The following is a 20,169-nucleotide window of genomic DNA, read 5'->3' as shown; positions in this document are numbered from 1 at the left end:
GTTCACTCTGAGATCAAAGCTTGTTTCCAAGCACTCAAAAATCTACTTATTAAAGCCTCTCTTGCATTCATTTGCGCAGTCTGTTCACATCATCATGGGCTACATTTGCACACAGAGTTGAGAATCCCACTAGATTTAACCAATACAAAAGAGAAGAACTGAGAATCAAGTGAGTTGTAAAAAAGTTGAATAAGCACACGAAGGGTGAAGGTCCACCAGTTAAAGTCCTAGGCTTGCATCATCCCACAGATTTACCAGGTCAAGTTACTCTCTTCTTTTCCTTACTAGAGAGGACAAGAAAAAAAACCCAAACCAACAAAACACAAATTCCTTTAAAAAGATTGTGTTTCATACAAACATTTTCAGTTAAATGCAGCTAATATCTCAGGTCCTCAGAGGTTATAAATCAGAAGAGCTCCACTAATGTCAAAGAAATTAGTCTAGTTTACGCCAGCTGAGAGACTGCCTTAAAGACTCTGAAGAGGCAGAGCCAAGTTCTTCAGCATTCAGTTCAAAAAGTAGCACAGAAAATTGCTGTCCTCACACAATCTTTCAGAACCTACTCTTCTGTGTTAACTTCAAATGGCAGAGCAAAACCTCCATCCTTTGGATCTGCCAGTTTGGTACTCACTAGGCTCATTCACCAAACAGCCATTCATCAGAAGACACTGGCTTTGTCTGTTTTCTGCCTCAAATATAAGGTCTATGAGCAAGTCAGCAGCATGTGGATTCTCACAGAAATTTCAAGTACTGTACTCAAATTAGTACTTGTTAACTTCTAACAAAAGCCATATGCTTGGATCTCATCTAATATACCTGCTCTCACAAAAAAAATCCCTAAATGTGCTAGGCAATCCAATGTAACTAATGCCTTTGCTGTTCCAGGTCAGTGGCAGATCTCCTGGGCTATATTTCTTCTTAATCATACACTGCCTGGAAGCTCTGAAAATTTAAGCTAGCACTCTTCAGAAACTTGCATATTCTGTGACTACGGACATATTGTAGTCATTTATTTATCCCTAAGCTGTAGTCACATCAAAGACAAGTGCAGCCTGATGAAATGGATAACACTCTGTTGATTCAAACAGCTAGTAACAGCTCTAAACTTACCCATAGTGTGAATTGAAATAAACAACATGCATCTTTAGGGAACAGAAAAGTCTACTTTTCAAGTCCAAATAGCCTTATGAAGAATTATTCCTGAGCTGAGCTTACTGCTTACTTCACCATCTGAAATGCTACATTAGAAGAATTTAAGGCTGACGGGTATATACAGATTAGATACAGATATAAATACAGATGTAGATTAACCCATTTACAATTATCAGTCATTTTTATTAAAAAACTGTTACCATTGTTACATACAAATTATATGGTTCTGCAGAACTGGGACATAATTTTATTGAACTATAGATGGGGAAAAGGCATAAAGAATACAGGTAATGCACATTTTTGAAAGAGCAATATAAACAGAAAAATATTCAAGTGAGTTACATGAAAAACTAATCTTCAGATGCATTCTCAACTTGTATGTACAGCATTTTAATGCTAGAAGTAAAAATACAAACTCCAGAGATGCAACACATCTCAAAAATACAAAATAAATAAATAAAGATGACTGCCAATAAAAGAAAAAGAACAAATATTTGAATCTTCTTCCAGATTGATGAGAAGTTTTGATATATCAGAACCATGGTAGAAGATGCACAATCTCTGACAAGAACTCATGTGTTTCCAAACAAAATCTCAAGTACTAAAGTTTCCTTGTGTCTAGGGCTGATATCAAAGTTTTTGAACTTTTATGGAACCTCTGCACACTTCTTTTGTGGTGCTGAGCCATGTCTCTAGCAGAGAAACCTCCAAGCAGAACAGATTTTCAACCATTTGAATGAAGAACTCCAACTCACTGAGAACGTATGCTTGATGAAGACATTACATTTATTTATCCAAAAGTAATTCTTTCAGCAACTTCTCCTAACTCAAGATGACTTTAGAACAAGGAATAAATGCGTTTGGCTTCAGTCTCTGCAGCAGTGTCTTCCAGTAACTGCAGGAGGAAAGAAATCAGACTTCTGTAATGCCAAAAAGCTATCGTAAGTATCAAGAGCAAGTCATTAGGCTCTACATTGGATACAGAATTATGTCTTAGAACCAAGTGAAAGATGAATCATTATTTCACTTTCCTTTCAAGGGCATTAATTGAGTGCCACCAGGCACCATCAGTGGTTTTCCTGCTGGAAATGTTTCTTCAATAATTTGCTTGTTTAACCAAATGCCCTAGAGAAAAAACAGTATTGTTTCCACCTATACAGTTCTTGCAAATGCCATTTTTATAGTAGATTTTTTTCTCTCCAGAAAAACAGGCCAGCTCCCCTGCAGTGATATACACAATCCAAGGCCAACACTTGTGTTTGCAGTAACTGCAACAAACGCAACTACCCCTTCAAGCTGTGCATTTGCACATGCAACTGAGTACTTCAACTGATCAAATGACTATTTGCAATGGACAGATTTCCCCTGGCTTCAGAGCTGAACTGAAGCCTAAACACTTAAGCCTTTTCCTACTTCCAATCTCTCTCTCTGAAAATATGGACCATAAATATCCTCTCCCAGGAGATTAGCCCTGGAACTTTATTGGGCTTAAAGTTACGTTGAAACGATGTCCTAATAAAAACAGTGGCTATTGAATAGTAAATAAAATGTGTTTGAAGGACATCAAGTCATGATTACAATAACTTCTATTTTTGTATAATTTCAAAAATAAGCACTTCTTTTTTCTTTACGTATTGGAAAATAAAAAGACTTGATATACAAGTCTAAGTTAAATAGATGGAAATATAAATGTAAAAAATAACAGGAGATTGGCTAAGAACAGTATTTAAAAAACAGAAAATATATTCCCAAGTAGCTTCTCAGGCAGCCTCTGTAAGAAAAAAATAAAACTAAAAGAAAAAAAAAGGGAAGAAAAAAAGGGATTTTTCGAAGTTATTTCAACTTAGTCAGATCAAAGAAACTGGTTTCAACAGTACCTGAAAGGGAACAAGTATTACTCTGACCATAACTGCATAGCTAAACCACACTACGTTACAGATATATGCCTGCCTTAAATCAAGTGCTCTTAAATCAATCACTATTAAACGATGCATTGTTTTAGTGCGTGCAAATATTTCAGCAGGCAGCCGTGAAAGGACAAAGGGAGGGGAGAGCTTTATAAAGACTGGTCATCCAGCATTACAACCAAAACCACTTATGAAGTTTTAACAGCTGTAGACACCCAAAAGCAAAGGCTGCAAGGTGAAACTGTACCAGCAACACACACTGGATACCATGAAAATAAATGAGCAGTGGTCAGAGGGGCAAATAAGAACTGACCTCTTAAGGTGCACTGAGGCACCCATCTACCAGCCTGACAGGGAGTCATGAGATATATGCTGCCTTCCAGGACCTAAAGGCTGAGATGCTGCCAAGAGAATGCCACAACTTGTCAAGAGCACAGACTACTATCTATTGCTACTCTTTCATGTGGACATGAATGGCACCACAAGCCAGAACCTGGGCAGAATCAAAGAAGACTACAAAGACCTGGGGGAGCAAGTGAGAAGTATTGTTGCCCAAGTTATATTTTCTTCCATTCTACCAGTTAGAGGAATGGGTGCAGCCAGAAATAGATGTATAATACAGATCAGCTTCTGGCTTCATGGCCAGTGTTGTCATGCAGATTTTGGCTTTTACGACAACAGGACATTCTTTGATGACTATAGCATGTTAGGGAGGGATGGGACCCATCTATCTAGAAGAGGCAACGGAATCTTTGGCAGCAGGCTGGCCAACTTGGTGAGGCAGGCTTTAAACCGGAAGACTTGGGGGGCAGAGTCCAAAGTGGTCCAAATTCATGTCATTGTAACCAGCTAGCAAATAACCCAGGACAACCAGAGCAGTGACAAATGTTCCTTAGCTGCCTCCCAAGATGAGACCCATAAGCCCACCCATCTCAAGTGTAGTGCATACCAATGCATACCAATGCATGCAGCCTGGGGAACAAACAGGAGGGGAACTGGAGCTCTGTGTCCAGTGAAAATGTTATGATATCATAAGAAAAACTGAAAAATGGTGTGAAAACTCACATGACTGGAGGATCATGATGAATGGCTATACGCTGTTTTGTAAAGACAGGAGGGGAAGAAAAGGAGGACTCATGCTTTATGCTAAGAAGAACCTTGAACATATAGAAGACAATTATGGCGACTGTGGAAGCCCTGTCCAATGCCTCTGGGTCAAGATAGGAGGGTTTGTCTCCACGGTAGATCCTAAAGTAGGTATCTGCCACCAAACTCCAATACAAGACAATATGGCAAATGAAGCAAGCCCTGGGTCAACAGAACATGGTTCTTGTGGGTGACTACAACTACCCAGACATTTGTTATAAGAATAATACAGAATAATGATGTCATCCATCAAGTTCTTGGGAGGCATAGAGGTCTGCTTCCTCATACAAATGTTAGATGTGTTAACCAAGAATGAGGCACTGATGGACTTGCTACTCACAAACCAAGAAAATCTGCTTTGTAGTATCTCAGTTAGTGACAACTTTGTCTGTAGTGAACACATTACTGTGACGCTTGGGATCCTCCTGAGCACACTGAAGGTTAGTACCAAGACAAAGGTTTTCAGATTTTAGAAAAATAAACTTCAGCTTGCACAGAGCTTATTAGCTGGGAGGGATTCCATGGAAAGCTTCCATGGAGGATAAAGGAACTAGAAATGCTGAAAGTTTTTCAAGAACACTCTCCTGAAAGCACAAAAACAGTTCATCTCCTTTAAAGCTAAGGAAAGTAGGCAAAGCAAGAGACCCCCTTGGCTTAAATGCGTGCTTCTCAGTCTGCTCAAAAGCAAAAGAGAAGCACACCAGAGATGGAAAAGCAAACAAATACCTGTTAAGAACTACAAAGGCATTGCCAGGGTGTGCAGAGATGCAGTTTGAAAAGCAAGATCTCAGCTCAAGTTGAAATTGGCCGGACATGTCAAAAATTACAAGAAATGGTTCTTCAGGTGCATAAACAACAAGCAGAAACAGAAGGAAAATATTGCCCCACTGTTAAACAGGGGAGGTGAATTAGTCACCAACAAAGCTGAAAAGATAGAGGTTCTCAAAACATTCTTCATTTCTCTCTTTACCAGCATTGTTGGGCCCCAGGCCTTGGGCAAAATAGTCCAGGTTGATGCAAACACAGACCTATTGTCACTGAAGGAAGGGTTGGCATGTGAACAATTGCAAGAGCTTGGCCCCTACAAATCAATGGGCACTGATGTTATCTACCCAACAGTGTTAAGAGAGCTGGCTGATGTCATTGTGAGGCCACTCTCCATAATCTTTGAGAAGTCGTGAAGGTATAGGGACATCCATGAAGACTGGAAGAAGGCTAGTGTCACCCACATCTACAAGAAGGGCTTGAAAGAGGATTCAGGAAATTATAGGCCCATCAGTCTTACTTCAGTCCCTGGGAAAATTATGGAATGAATCTTCTTGGGAGCTATCACAAGTCAAAACAAGCACATGATCAGGAAAACCCAGCATATATTCATGAAGGGCAAATTGTGCTTGACAAATCTGATCACATTCTACAATAAAGTGCCCTGGTCAGTTGATGTGGGGTGAGCAGTGAACAATGTCTACCTGGATTTCTACATGGCTCTTGATATGTTTTCCCACAGCCTCCTCCTACACAAATGGATGCATTGTAGTCTAGACAAGTGATATGAGTGGTGAGTGGGGAACTAGCCGACAGGCCACATCCAGATGGTAAAAAGCTCCTTTTCAAACTGACAGTCAGTCACAAGTGCAGTCCCCCAGAGACTGATACTGGGACCAATGCTGTTTAGTATCTTCATAAGTGATCTGGATGATAGGATCAAGTGTACCATGATGAAGCCTGCTGAAGATACCAAACTGAGTGGAGAAGTGGACACTTTGGAAGGAAGAACCACTCTGCAAGAAGACCTGAATAGGCTGGAAGAACACAACAAGTGTAAGGTCTTGCACCTGGGAAAACTTAATCCAGGAGTGCAACACAGGCTGGGATCTACCTGGCTGAGAAGCAGCTCTGTGGAAAGGGACCTGGGGGTCATGGTAGACAACAAGCTCAACAGGAATGAACACTGTGCTGCTGTGGCAAAGAAAGGCCACAGGACACTGGATTGTATCAACAAGGGTATTGCTAGTAGAGATAAAGAAGTCATTCTCCCACTCTACTCAGTGCTTGTCGGGCCACAACTGGAATATTGTGTTCAGTTTTGGTCCCCACTATGCAAAGAATTTGTAGACAGTCTGGAGAGGGTCCAGAGAAGGGCCACAAAGATGATCAAAGGACTGGGAAGCCTGCCACATGAAGAAAGGTAGAGAGAACTGGATTTGTTCAGCCTTGAGAAAAGAAGGCTTAAGGGAGACTTTATTACCATGTTTACCATTTAAAGGGTGGCTACAAAGAAGATGGAGACTCCCTTTTAACAAAAGGAAAAGTCCAAGGGGTGATGGGTACAAGTTACTCCTGGGGATATTCCAGTACACAAGGGGAAAAAATGTCACAATGAGAACAATCAGCCATTGGAATAATCTCCCCAGGGAAGTAATGGATTCTCCAGCACTGGGCACTTCTAAGATTCAGCTGGACACGTCTGCTGGGCCATCTCCTCTAGACTGTGCTTGTGCCAAGCAAGGTTGGAACAGATGATCCTTGAGGTCCTTTCCAACCTGGCATACTATGATTGTCTGCTCCTGTGATTCACACTCTGAGTGCTGCAGCAGAGGGACCACACAGCCACCTCACTGCTTGCCAGAGAAGGCTGCCCTGGCATTTGCTCATATGCTCCCCAGTTTTGGCAAAGTTCTCCACAGTCCTGACAAAGTTTGAAGGTGACTTACATGAAAGCAAAGCAAAATGAAATCCATTTGAAAGATTTTGAATTTAATCTATTTGAAAGAAAATCAACATTTTTCCCCATCCTCAAATAACAAATACCCATTTCCTATCAAAGGAACTGCCTATGTGTTAGTCTGCCGTGAACACTAAGTGGTAGAGCTGGCACCCTTTGAAGTTAAAGGAAAAGCTTCTGCCGTCTTTATGATGCCCAGATTCCTGACTGAATTGAAAAATAACATAGTAATAGGCTTCCCAAGCTCCAAATAACTTTCTGAAGATCACTGTCTTGTTCTGGGATTATAGATGTCAAGGTGACTAGGTTATATGTTGTTCAGTCACCAGGTGAAAGGCTCCAGAGTGGATGATGGAGCTGGGGCACCCTTGCTGAAAGCGGCAAAATCATGGCCAGAACCATGAAAAGAAAACTGGGGAGGGACTTTTTACAAAGGCATATATTGATAGGATGAGGGTTAATGGGTTTAAAATGGAAGGGGGAGGATTTATTTTAGACATTGTGAAGAAATTCTTCATGCTAACGCCCTGGCACGGATTGCCCAGGAAAGCTATAGCTGCCCCACTCCTGGAAGTGTCCAAGTCCAGATTGTATTGGGCCTTGAGCACCCTGGTCCGGTGGGAGATGTCCTTGCCTATAGCAGGGGTGTTGGAACTACATGACCTTTAAGGTCCTTTCCAACCCAAACCATTCTATGACTCTATATGCTTTACTCAAACACTTCAAACTAGCTGACCTGAAAAAAACAGGTCCTCAGAAGGGCTCTCGATTTTGTTGTGAGTGATCTCAGGATGAAGCTTAGCCAGGACACAATGGCAAATTTTAGTAGAAAAATGGAGAATCACATTTCAGATTTAAATACCTGAACTTTCTTCTAATTTCATTGATTCTTCTTTTTCTACTTTACTAATTTGTGTTAGCTAGAATCAAAGTTGAATTTTATGTCAGTGTTTCACAATAATTTCATACTTTTCATCAAATTTTTCTCCTCTTGAAAGAAGATGAAGAAAGAAAAGGAAGACTGTCAAAAGGGAAGGACATTAGAAGAGATATAATTTTTTTTTTTTAATAAATACATTTATTCAATTCATGTTAAATTAACTGAACTTGTTTTCATATAAAATATTAAAAAATGTTGCAGAAGTGGCATTTTGATAATCTTTGATTATATATTTTCTATTGCAGGAACTTCTTGATTAAGAATCTTCAGCCAAATTAATGGTGCAAGTATTAAAAGCCCCTGCAGTCTGGCATCCAGAGCCATAATCTTTCAGAGTAGCACAGAGAGCTCTGTTTTGACCAGTAGAGCATCTACGGTACAACACAGTAGTATATAAGCTAGGATAACACAGGGTAAGAGATTAATATTCTGCATCATACTGCGCTCTGTAATTTTTATCCTGCTGTTTCTTTCACTCACCATCTCATGACTCACACTTTCCCCACACTGGAATTTCTGTCTCAGTCTTGTGGCTCACTGGTGTGTTATGGAAGATGGTGCCATGGAAAACCATCTGGAGAAAAGCACTGCTGCATGAGCTCCTGGTCGTTCTTAAAAACAAAGACAGACAACATCAATTACCTATTTATTCTATAACTATTCTAACTATGGCAGTCTCTTTAGCAAAGCGTCTTCAGTATTTGTGAGGGTTGCAGCTCTCCCTGATTGGTGACATTGCTAGATATAAGGTGGCAAAAGTGTTCCACCTTACAGATAGTCATAAGGAAACCTGACATTGCACAAGCCTTTAGAAAAACTACAGGGCTCATCCTGTGAGATGCTAAAGGGTTCTTGTGAGACAGTTTAATGAAAATCAACATCAGTAAAAGAGCTGTTCCTTACACATTTCTTCATGAACTTTATCACCACAGGAATACGGTCTTTGATGTCATACCAGATGACCACCAAAGGATCTATGCTTCATGAGGCCAAACAACACTTACTTGATGTGGGATGAGAAGGCCAGGTCACAAGAGTAATCGGATGCTTAAATTCTTAATAGTTGCATGCATAGCTATTGTGATCCAAAATGTAGAACATCAAAATCCCAGTTCAGTTGGCTACTATATAATCCTGCACTCATACTTCTTAAGGGACTCAGCTTCCCACGTGCCTTGGTCCTGGCCTCTGTTGAAACTGAGAAGTATCATGGTTTTAGATCTCCTGGTTTTCTGCTTTTCTCCTCTGTCAAATCTGGTTATACAAGTAACACTGGAAAAGACGAAGCATGTTTTATTTCTATGACTGTTTTGTTCTCCAAACTTGTGTTGGGGCAGACTTCATATCCTGCCACCTCAACTCAACTTCCCTGTGGATTTCTGATGGTGACTTAGATAATAATCAGTGAGTTTCATTGGTGAAGAAGCCTATTCCAGCAGAGACACTTTTCTGCTCAGCATCCAGATGCCAGCTCAAGTCACCCATCACATCCTTTGCTCTCTTCTCTTGCCCATTCCCAACATAACTGGCTGCCTGTAGGGCAGCAGGTGTGCATGGTAGAGAAGACTGAAGGCTTGCACCTCCTCACCATACTGGAGTGTCAGGTCTTCCCTGATTCCAAAGGCCAGAAGCTTCCCTCATTCTCCCTTCAGTCTAGAAATGTGACCTCAACACACCAGTCATGTCATTTCTCTCAGACAATTCTTTCAGTTGGAGGACAATCAATGCAAAATTCGGAGGACAGGCTGAGGAGGATGTCATTAGTGAAGCCTGTGCAAACTGCAGTAGAAGCTTCCACTCAAATCTCTTCCACTAGAGTCAGCACCTCAGTACAACAAATGCTGCTGCAGTCTGAAAGATGATTATGAAAAAAAAAAAAAGCTAAAGGAAATTGAAGTAGCCAGAGAAAAACTTGTTAAAGCAGCAGTGCCCTGCTGTGAACAGCTGTGAGGTTTCTGTTCAACAGACAGGATCCTTAGTAGTACTGACTTAAACATCAAGGTTTTACTTGTCAGACTCATATCAGCAGTCCTTTAGAGTAATGTTTGCCTTGAGTTGCAGTCTCTTGTTCTGAACTTGTATTTGTCTGCAGCTGTTCTGATCTGACTGTACGAATTAAGTGAGAGCCTTACAATAACTTACTTTAAAGCTTTGCCTCGTCATCTGAGAAGCACAAAAGGCCAGGAAAGCAATTGTTCAGAACAGCTGGGTAGTCACTTGTAAAGAGAAGCTCTCCATTCACATGAGGTCAGTATCGGGTCTCTGCACTTCCTCTTGCTTGTCTCCTCCAAACACAAGGAAAGGAAGATGCAGGTGCACAGCCCATTGCACGCACTGGTAGTCAACTGGTATAGCGGACAGAGCAAAGCAAGGGACTTTCTCAGTGAATCATTTTCCTTGGAGGATATTAGGTCCTCAAAAGAGGCTTTTTTTATGGAAATATGCCTCTTTCCATTCAGGCTTCTCTAGGAAAGATTTCCTCAGTCAGATGGAGATGGGCTCTTTACCACCTCTAGCAGACAATAATACACAGTTCCTACAACCCTGAGGCTCATCTTGAAAAAATCTCTTTGTGATGCTGCTTGTATGTTGCTGATGGGCCACAGGGTCACTATAGGCTGAAAGACCACATGTTTTGGGTTGTAACTGCACAATTTTTTCCGGACCACACCGCTGACTAAAACAATGCAAAGAATGTTCTCAATGTGCCTTCACAAGACAACGGGGAACACTATCAAACATATAGAAGAAGATCAAAAAAGAGAGTCTAAAAGAGAGGATTGCTGTGTCTTGCCACCTTCCCAAATGCAGCAGCCAGGAGACCTGCCCTATACTATTCTTTGACATGTGTCACGCACTGGATAGGATTACTTATGGGGAGAAAAAAAAAGGGTGCAACAGTAGAAATCCAACCCTTTGACAGAATTCCCCTTGGAATTTTTAAAGGGCCAGTTCAAGCCTCAAGTTGGTAGTGTTGTATACTGCCAGCTACTACATATATTGTTGGTAGTATTCTGATTAACAACTTCAACCTGAGTGTCTCATACTGATTATAGACCTGAATCTCTCATGCTGATGAGGTGTACAATCCTCCTGTCATCTCACATGAAAAATCATACAGTTGGAGTTTATAGAGACAGAAAATCAGAAATTATAGGGTGGGGAATACACTACACAGTGAACTCTAATATGGGTCATCAAGGCTTTTGGTCAACTGGCTGTCAAACAGCACAGCCCACAGTTTCTTCTCACTACTTCAAGCCTTCAGGAGGTATCATTCATCTCCAACAGCCTGAGATATCAAGACCAACACTTTTCCCCTTCCTCATCATTCAACAAGATCAGTGAAGCTCTGATTCTGTGACTGTTGGAGTGTGTCAATATAGCCATGTAGTCTGCATATTTACATCATTAGCTGAAAAAATGTCACTATTAAGCCACAAAGCCATGCATATGCTTTTCTGGTTTGAACCCATCCCATTTTAATCCTGTGTCTGGAAAGTTTCATCATTATTTTCTAGTGGATTTCTGATACTGATTTGAAACAAGATTTTTTAGGAGGGATTATAGAAAAAAAATAAAACTAGCATGATTTGTTTTCAGTGATTCAGAAGGAGATGGGACTTAGAAGGTAAACAAATTCCTAAAATATTTATCATCACTATAATTTCTGGACACCATTGGTCCAATTGCCTAACAGCTGTACACTGCATCCCTTGTAACTGCATCTTCATGGCAAAAGGAAGCCCACCATTGGGTGCAAATGTTAGCTGGCACTGAAAACAACAAAGAAGGATGTTAGTTCCTTGCTCACTGGAAAGCACTTAAGGTTATTGGTACAAGACAAAAGCCTTAAAGAATCTTTAAAGTGCAAGAATTTTGCCTTGAACATGTGGTATAATCAGTTTTGAGACAAGTATAGTACTATATTTGGAACAAGAATTAACAAGGAAGGAATGTGCAAAACCCAAACATCACTACTTGATATTTTGGCACCAGAAGCATGAAAGATATTTCTTCATCTTACAAAGAGCTTCTGCCCTAAGAGGAAATGGTCATGGTTTATTTTCTCAAGAAACTACAAGTAAGTTTTGGACTTACCAGCATTAACTGATTTATGCAACTTTTGTACTGTCCATGAATGAATAAGTTGCCAATCTCACTATATTTTAAATACAATCAGCACCAGATGATGAACAGACAGACTTGCTTATTAAGGAGTTTTATCAAGAGAGTAATTCAGCAAATATACTTCTGAAAAGCCAAGATTAATATTGAAAAGTCTGACAAACTTTCCCAAGAAATTATCTGATGCTGTAGCAACAGCTTTAAGTCATTGACAGAGATCAGTATCCTCTCCTTGAAGTGCTCTGTCTAAAATAGAATACTGAGCTCAATTCTTACTCTCATGAACCCAGTGGCTCTGTGCCAGGTATCTTCAACTGCATCAGGACAAGGACCATTGTTTTAAGACAGACACTGGCAATTACCTAAACTGCACACTTTGACTGCCAAAGGGTTAGATTAGCTCTTTCATTTCCACGCATGCAGTTCAATTAGATTTGCCCTGATTCTGCAATAGGAGAACAATCATTCTGAGGCATCACTTTTTCTCTGTTCATGTTTCCATGCAGGCTCTGCGGACTTTTTCTCTGTGAACTGGGAATGTAGACCAAGAACACATTCATATCAGAAAAGCTACAGGGTTTGCTGGAACAATACCAGCTCCCTTAATACAATTTAATATCAGGTCAGATTCCTGGTCCTGCAGCTACCAGCTGCCTATCTGCAAAAGCAAATTCATGATGGCAAGGCAATGTTGAGTCTGACAGGGCATAACTTCAACAGGTGTTACTAGAGGTTGTAGGAGTTGTTGTCTCTCTGAGGTTCCCAGAGGCTGTCAACACAAGCAGGACAACTTGACAAGGCAGTCTCACTGATGCTTTGGTAGTTCTACAAAAAAACCCACTATTCACGAATTTGAAAAAGAGCAAAAGATGAAAGCACATTTTAGGAGAGTCCCACACACCCACAATGAAGACATGGTTTTACTCTCACTACAACACTCCTCAGATATAAGATTATCACACTCAGAATGGCTAATGGATATCGTGCCCATAGGACTCCTTAATCATTCACTGTTGTCTCTCTTGCCTTGAAACACTCAATAGGCTAGTTTAGCCTCCTAAAATCTAAAGAAAAAACTGCATCAGCACAACTAGATCCCAGCAAGTCATAACTTTCTAGTTCATATTCAAACGACAGGACAGACTTCACGTGAATGCATTAGTCATTTCTTACTATGAAGTCTGCATCTGCTTCAAGGAAGGCTGCACATCACATCTGGAGTAATCACAGGAGAAGAACAGGCAAGGGTTGCCAGTGGTCTTGTTTCACCAAATAACTGCATTTCTCTGGAAAGTCAGAAGTGAGATAGAGTGTTCTGCAAATGATCAATTTATTTAGAGTAGTTGAAACAAAAGGGAATTTTGAAGTCCTTCAGAGAAAGAAGAAACAGCTAGATGAATACACACCGAAATTGCCAGTGAAACTTGCAGCCACGTAATTTGTAAAGAAAAATTCTTTACATGTAATAGAGATCTAAATGTTTTGTATTTGTCTCAAGAATGACCTTGAGCACCTCTGGGTATGTCTGTACAAGCTGCTTAAAGAGAAACTAGCCCAGATATCCAACATTAGCATTTGAATTTTAATCAGCCTGACACTTGCCACAGTGAACATTCAAGAGACCTGGTTGCCACCACTTCAGGTCAATGTTCCGTTTCAGTTACTGAGAAAGACCAGTATACACACAGCCTTCAATGCCCGCAAAGTGAAGGCTTGTGATCACTATGCAAGCTACAGTCACAGCCACAAAGATGCTAGTGGGCATACAGGAAGGAGAATGAAGCTGAAAATGTCAAGTCATCATTACACTAATGAGTGGATCAGCTGCTTTGGGGATCTTGTGTACAGCTTTATATGCCGGAGCTCAAAACAGATAAGAAGGCTCACAGGGAATGTTCTAATGATTCAGGGCCTCAATAACTAGATTATTTGCCTTATAAAAGATATAAATAACGCTCTGGGCAAAATGTGTGCTATACAGAACCTAGTAAATCAGGAAGACTGGGAGTTTCTGTCCTCTGAAAAAAATAATCCAAGGACAGTAACTAGATAACTCTTCCATAGATGAAGCCTTACAGCACTCTCCAGAGTGTGGTCTTCCTCTACGGCAGGGAAATCACTGTAACATCCTGATTGTAAAGTCTGAAGAATCATACTAATTTCTTTGTTACTGATACTGCATTTTCCCCAAACAAATGTACCTGTCATGAAATTAGGTCAAAATTCTGCAACAGAAACTGCAAGATGATTCTCAGAACACACATCTATTGTGTGGCAGCACACTAGATACACTTATGTTCCCAAATACCTTATGATTTGTCACTTATAGGTATAAGAAAAGATAAGGCCCAACTATTTGGGGATTTGCCTTCTCTGTTTTTTTCCTGGTAAATACGCTTTTGCAAGACATTCTTTTAGACAGTGTGCTTATAGCATTATTTTGAAAAGCTACTGGGCAGATGGTCCCCAAATGTGAGTTAGTAATTTGTAGGCAGCTTTTGGGGAAGATGTTTTAATCCCGTCATGCAAAATGTTTTCACAAATGGCCTGCATGCCATTCTTTGGCTATTCTAGCAGACTATTTCAAAATGACCAAGAGAAAATGGCAGATCATGTTCTACTTGTTTTGCAGCAGACTGTTACGTTTATTTTCCAGTGGTAAAACAATACAAAGGGAAACAAAATCATGCACAAGGCTTTTACCGAAGATTTTTCTAGAACCTAGAAGTCCTTATTGGCTACAAGGCCAGCATGTCTGGTCCTCTGCCTCTCTGCAGCAACCTTTCTGAACTTCTCTTACCATTCAAAATGAGTCTGCTTTTTTGCAGAATAGGGCAGGCTGGCCATTCAACAATCATGACTCAGGCTTCACAGCATCAAAAGATTAATTTAAAAGTCAGGTTTCAGATGAGAGGCTCTTTTTGTTTACCTCTGGATTTTTAGAGATACTGTATTTTTTGCACGGTGTAAAGTTAGATATATTGCCAGTGTCTGATCTGTGACCATCTCCCCATGTTTTTGAATGGATTTCACAAGAAATCCATGACTACACTGATGACAAAAAGCTGCAATCTTTCTTAACAATGGCAGCAGATCAAATGCCTTCTAATCTCCACACAGATCTGTCCATATGTGAACCAATTAAGTTTAACTGCCCTGTCTCCAGGGTATCCATAACTTTGGCCCAACGAGGAGAGGCTAAGAGAACCAATACATGATGGCCATTGCCTGCATCTCATACGGCATCATTGGAAGGGCCTCATCCACAGAGCTGCTAATGAATACAGTATAAGAATGAAAATAAAACAGATTGCATTGATTAGACCAGAAGGGTCATGCCTAGTAATTAGATGATTCTATATGTGGGCAAAAAATGTCACACTTAAAATTAACGTATTAGCCTCTACATCAGGAAATGCGCCCTCTCTTCAGCCACCCAGCACTGTGTGATGTTGGGAAAGTTGCTTAGAGCTCAGTTATGCTCTTCAGCTCCAGTCTTAAACATTGTATAGGAATATGCTTTGCTTTTCTTCCCATCCATTCTCAAAGTAGGACAAAAAGTCCTATAGCAAATACCACCAGTGGGCATAATATGCATGGATAGTTGATTAATGAGTAGGAAGATGCCAACCAACCTTTTGCAGAAAGTGTTACGCTTAGAAAAACAAAGAGGGTGAGCAACTACTCAGCTCAAGAAGGCAAGGAGTTACAGTTAGTACTGCTGCTGTGCAGGGACTGCTAAGGGGTGTGCAAGCCAATCTACTAAACCCCAGCTTATTTAAAGTCCAATAGTGAAGACCCACTCTTCTTGTCAAGTCTTCTCTTCCTTCCTCCTAACCCCTCCAAGCTCTTCATTGCAATGAAGCAGAAAAGGATAGGAGCCTTAATTTCTAGGTTTTGCTTCCTCAATTTGTAGAACACCAGGCTGGCAAGAGACAGACCACAACAAACCTGTCCACAAACTCAATGAAATCAAGAGGTCTCTCTCTTTCTCCTCACACACCCAATTACAACAGACTTTAGCACAATTAGAAGTCTGAAAAATGTTCTGAAATTACTGCTAGGAGGTAGGAAATCTGTCTCAATATGCAATTGACTATTTGCCTTATTTCTAACACAACTCTGCTTCTCACCTTAATTCTGCAAATACCATATAATCAATATTTGCTATACTTTCGAGAAGAAGATTGTGAATATATCCTGGCTGACAGTGTATTTCATTCACCTGTTTTCACAGAGCAACAATTTCGGAGAGCTAATTCTACAGTTTTTCCCTAGGAGAAGTATTAATTCAACTCTTTCTTTCCTTCATGCAGTCAGCCACCTTTACAAAAGTTGTAATAAATAAATAAATAAATAATTTTCTTTATGGCTGGTGTTCTTTTGCAAAACTTAATTGAAAATAGCTCAAAAGTTACTGACAAACAAAACGACTGACTAAAACAACTTTGTTTCCCTTAGAAACCACCATACCCTTCTCTAGAATAAAGCAGAGTGAATCCAGTTCAGTTCAACATACTGTTTTCTGTAAAGCTCGTATAATCTATTTCTGTGGTGCTCCACACAGCAGTTACAGAGCTATCCCACCAGAAAATGATGCGTCAAAATAGCTATATCTAAACTTCCTGCTAAGGCCACCACAACACCACACTGTCCCCATGTGGGAAGCCACCCACAACATGAGGCAGTCCAAGGAGTTGGGTCAAGGCCATAGAAAACCGGCTGGTGTATGCAGTACAAAGCACAGCCACATCCACTGAGTCTTGTCAACATGTGAGCATAAGGTAAACAGTAGAGGAAGATTAAAATGAGCACTCTGGACCCTTGGAGACTGCTGACTCTGCAAAATGGAGACAGCATTGGGAGAACGATGGTGTGCAAGACTATGCTGCAAGCAATCATTCTGCCACTCATCAGAGGAGAGTGGAGGGATGGCTATGCATGATACGCCCACCGAAGCACAAAGAGAGCAGCTGTTCCTGTTAAGCACTGACCCATGGGGCAACTCAGCAGATTCTGCCTCTCACAGAGGTAAGACGCTGCCAGTCAGCAGAACGTGGTCAGCACTGAGCTCAGCTGGAGCTGCCAGGCCCTGCCACTCACTAAGCACTGTTTTGCTTCAGTGAAAAGCACCAGCTCCTGGCTCTAGGTTCCTACTGAGATCCAAACTCAACAGAGCCAGGAACTCAGCGGGAGCTGGCTGAAGCCCTGGATAAAGACATAGCCAAACTGTTCTCAGTGAGCACTGATATTGCACCCTTAAAGCACACCCTGTACTGATTTAACCCCTGTACAACCTTTTGTTCACTTAAGGTGGTCTGCTTCTCCGTAAGTGTGAGTAGCATTTGACCTGCACTATGCAGAAGTCTGTTAACAAGACATTCGCCCTGATAAGGCAGTTAAAATGAGCATACAAAGCCTATAAAAATATTGACATTCATAGCACCATCAATAAGCAGGACTCATCCTTCAAATTCTACTATCACACTGTGAAATGGAAAGCTGCAAGCTTGATTCACTGCAAACCAGCTCCACTCTACACTGTTTTGCCCCAGTCATGTCAGCACCAAACTGGAAGGAACAGCCACGGATCAGGCAGGGGATTTGTTTGAACCACTTAGTTTGTTATCCTCGCAGCTAAACCTTGGAAAAGTCTTTTTTTTTTTTGGTCAGGATATTTTGCTGTAGTTGTTCCTCCCTTTGGGAAAGATGCTAATTGGTTGTTTATCATCTGGCCAGAAAGGGGAATTGAATATTGCTTGCATGAGTCAGAGCCTTCTGGAATTTACTCCTGTCCTTTCCTTAACCTGAGAGAGCATGTATGGCACACACCTGAATAGAGATGCTTCATGAGTAAGGCTTCTTTTCAGCAAAGGTACCTGGCTCATGTTTCCTATTCAACAGACACTAAAACTTTACAGAATCAGCCGCTGGCAGCACTCCCAGGATATTTTTCCATTCGCACATATTTCTAAAAACGTCAACACCAGTCTAACCATTCTCATCTGGGAAGCCTGACATCAGATGTACATCACCCCAGGAAAAAAAAAAAAAAGTCCAAAATGCAAGCCCCTTCTAAAAAGGAAAACAAATTCAAAGAATGTTACATTGGCTCCTGCCCCTGGGCTCTGTGCAAATAACAAGAGGAAATTTTATAGTGTGATTTTACACCCATGACAATTCAATCAGAAAATTCAAGGGAACAGGATGAGCTCCAGGGATAAAGAGTGGATAGAATGTGAGATTCTTATTCAGGCCTGATTCCAGTATGTTTGGGTTCATTACCCAATAGCAGACAAAAACGTCCCAGGTAGAGCCTTAAGAGCTGTGCTTTCTTTGCAGTCTTGGACTTAAAACCAGGCAGCTAAACGCTACATCTGATGGTGGGAGAGCTTCCCCAGGGAGGAAACATTTTGGCTTAAGAATTTTGTACCAGTCATCAGTCTTTGATTATTTTCTTTTCCAAATTTGTATTCTTTAGACACCTTCCTAGCATCACCTGCTTTGCCTGAGAAACTAGCACAGACGAATGAGTTATGCTAATTTTCAAGCTGAGCTTAGGCAATAAGCAATATTGTTTCCATGCTCTCTTCCCCCCCACAACACATGCTGTCAGCATGCTATCATTTTAAGAGAGATCTCTGTTTAATTCAATCTGTCAAGACTCAAGGAAAACAAAGGATATGAATGCAGCCCTCAAGTAGCCTGGATCTGAGTAGGAATGGAACAGAAGTTGATTTCAGTAGGACTAATCCATAACTAAAGATTTAACAGAGTGCATGATGTGCTTCTGAAATATTTTAAATATATATTTCACTGTCCATGAAAGCTGCAGTAACGACTTTACAACTTTTCCTGTTTAGCAAGAACAAGGGATATGCCTTGCCACCAGGGCCTCAACTGTATCAGAGTTCCCAAGCAGAATCACAAGATGAACTGAATGCAATACAAGGTATACCCTACACTAGGGCTATGAAAACAAGAAAATCAGTCAGTCAAAAACCAAGGCAATAGTATCCTGCTCTCACTATCAGTTTCACTTGTGCTCCTATATTTGCACTTAAAAAAGTTGGAGGGTTGCATGGTTACTTTTAGTGTAGTCACATATACACGGACTCAGGAGGAAGTAGAATTAAATAAGAATTGATTTCTGCAGAAATAATTGTGCTCGATGAATACAGACAGATCATTTTTTTAAGGTAAGAAAATACCAATAGGGAGAATGTGCAAAGCTTTTAAGATACTCCAAGAAATTTCCTGAGGGCAAGATGCCATGTAGCATCAAAGCAGGGCATACTTCTTAGCCCTAAGTGGGAAACTGAGCAATAGCTACACTTGTCAGTTAAACAGCTTGAGGAAATGTTCCCAGGCAATTAATCACAATCACCAATAGTGTTAATGGTTCCTGGATACACTTGTAAGTCTGTACCAGAAAGCTCTCTCCCAAATATGTCCTAGACACTATCTGGGAAACAGCACAGGCCAGGACCTGAGACCATAAGGCAGTGTGCCTTTGGCCACCTTGTTTTAGAGGGAGACTGCAACAGTATGAACATGGTCTGTTCCATACCATTTGGCCTCATTGCCTGAGAATGGTCCTAGGCACATTTTGTTTTCTAATGTAGATGCAGTCAAGATGTCTATGTGAACCCATATCTCCTCCTTGGTGGAATATCCAGCTTCCTTATTAAGAACAGAATCTACTCTATTCTACACTATGAAGAAGCAGTGCAAATTCCTTTTTGAAATGCATAGTGTTTCCAGGCCTTCCAGAGGCATCTCTCTCTTGTGCTTCAAAATTCTGTGGTCCCTCACTCTCTGCTTCACTGTCAGTATGCATCACCAAGATCCTTCTTACATCTCATGGCATTCTTCCAGCACCTGTTTAATGGTTTAAATGGTTTAAATTCAGAATGTCAAGAAGACAGCTAAAATTTGAAGGAAAAAAAAGAAAACCCCTCCAAAACCCAAGCAGGGCAAGTTTGTGAGCACTCTTGTTATCCAGCCAAATGAATTCTGCTATCAGAGCAAAACTATTAGACTAAGCTAGAAAATTAACTTTTAATAATTACCTTTTTTTCACTGTGTAACAATAATATTTAACATTACTGTTGTAGTTTACCTGTTGCAACCATTATTTGTTAGCAAACTAAGCATCCCTATCAGTGCTG

The 20,169-nt window shown here is 40.7% G+C and overlaps 1 protein-coding gene across 2 annotated transcripts in view; it reads right to left on the bottom strand.

Moving 5' to 3' along the window:
• Positions 1–1,239: 1,239 nt before the first annotated feature.
• Positions 1,240–20,169, bottom strand: part of KCNA5 (potassium voltage-gated channel subfamily A member 5) — a 30,335-nt gene continuing 11,405 nt past the window's right edge. Inside the window, exons 2-3 of one of the 2 annotated variants that reach the window (XR_011337997.1) lie at positions 8,351–8,481; positions 1,240–2,047 (exon numbers count right to left, since the gene is read on the bottom strand). The gene's annotated coding sequence lies outside the window, so the exon portion shown is untranslated. Of the gene's footprint in view, positions 2,048–8,350; positions 8,482–20,169 lie in introns of those variants that run through there. The other variant, XM_069864114.1, reaches the window with a different exon arrangement.

Source organism: Phaenicophaeus curvirostris, chromosome 1 (assembly GCF_032191515.1).
Source record: "Phaenicophaeus curvirostris isolate KB17595 chromosome 1, BPBGC_Pcur_1.0, whole genome shotgun sequence".
Taxonomy (NCBI): domain Eukaryota; kingdom Metazoa; phylum Chordata; class Aves; order Cuculiformes; family Cuculidae; genus Phaenicophaeus; species Phaenicophaeus curvirostris.
The sequence above is the reverse complement of the archived record's forward strand: the minus strand, read 5'-3'. Positions and strand labels throughout refer to the sequence as shown.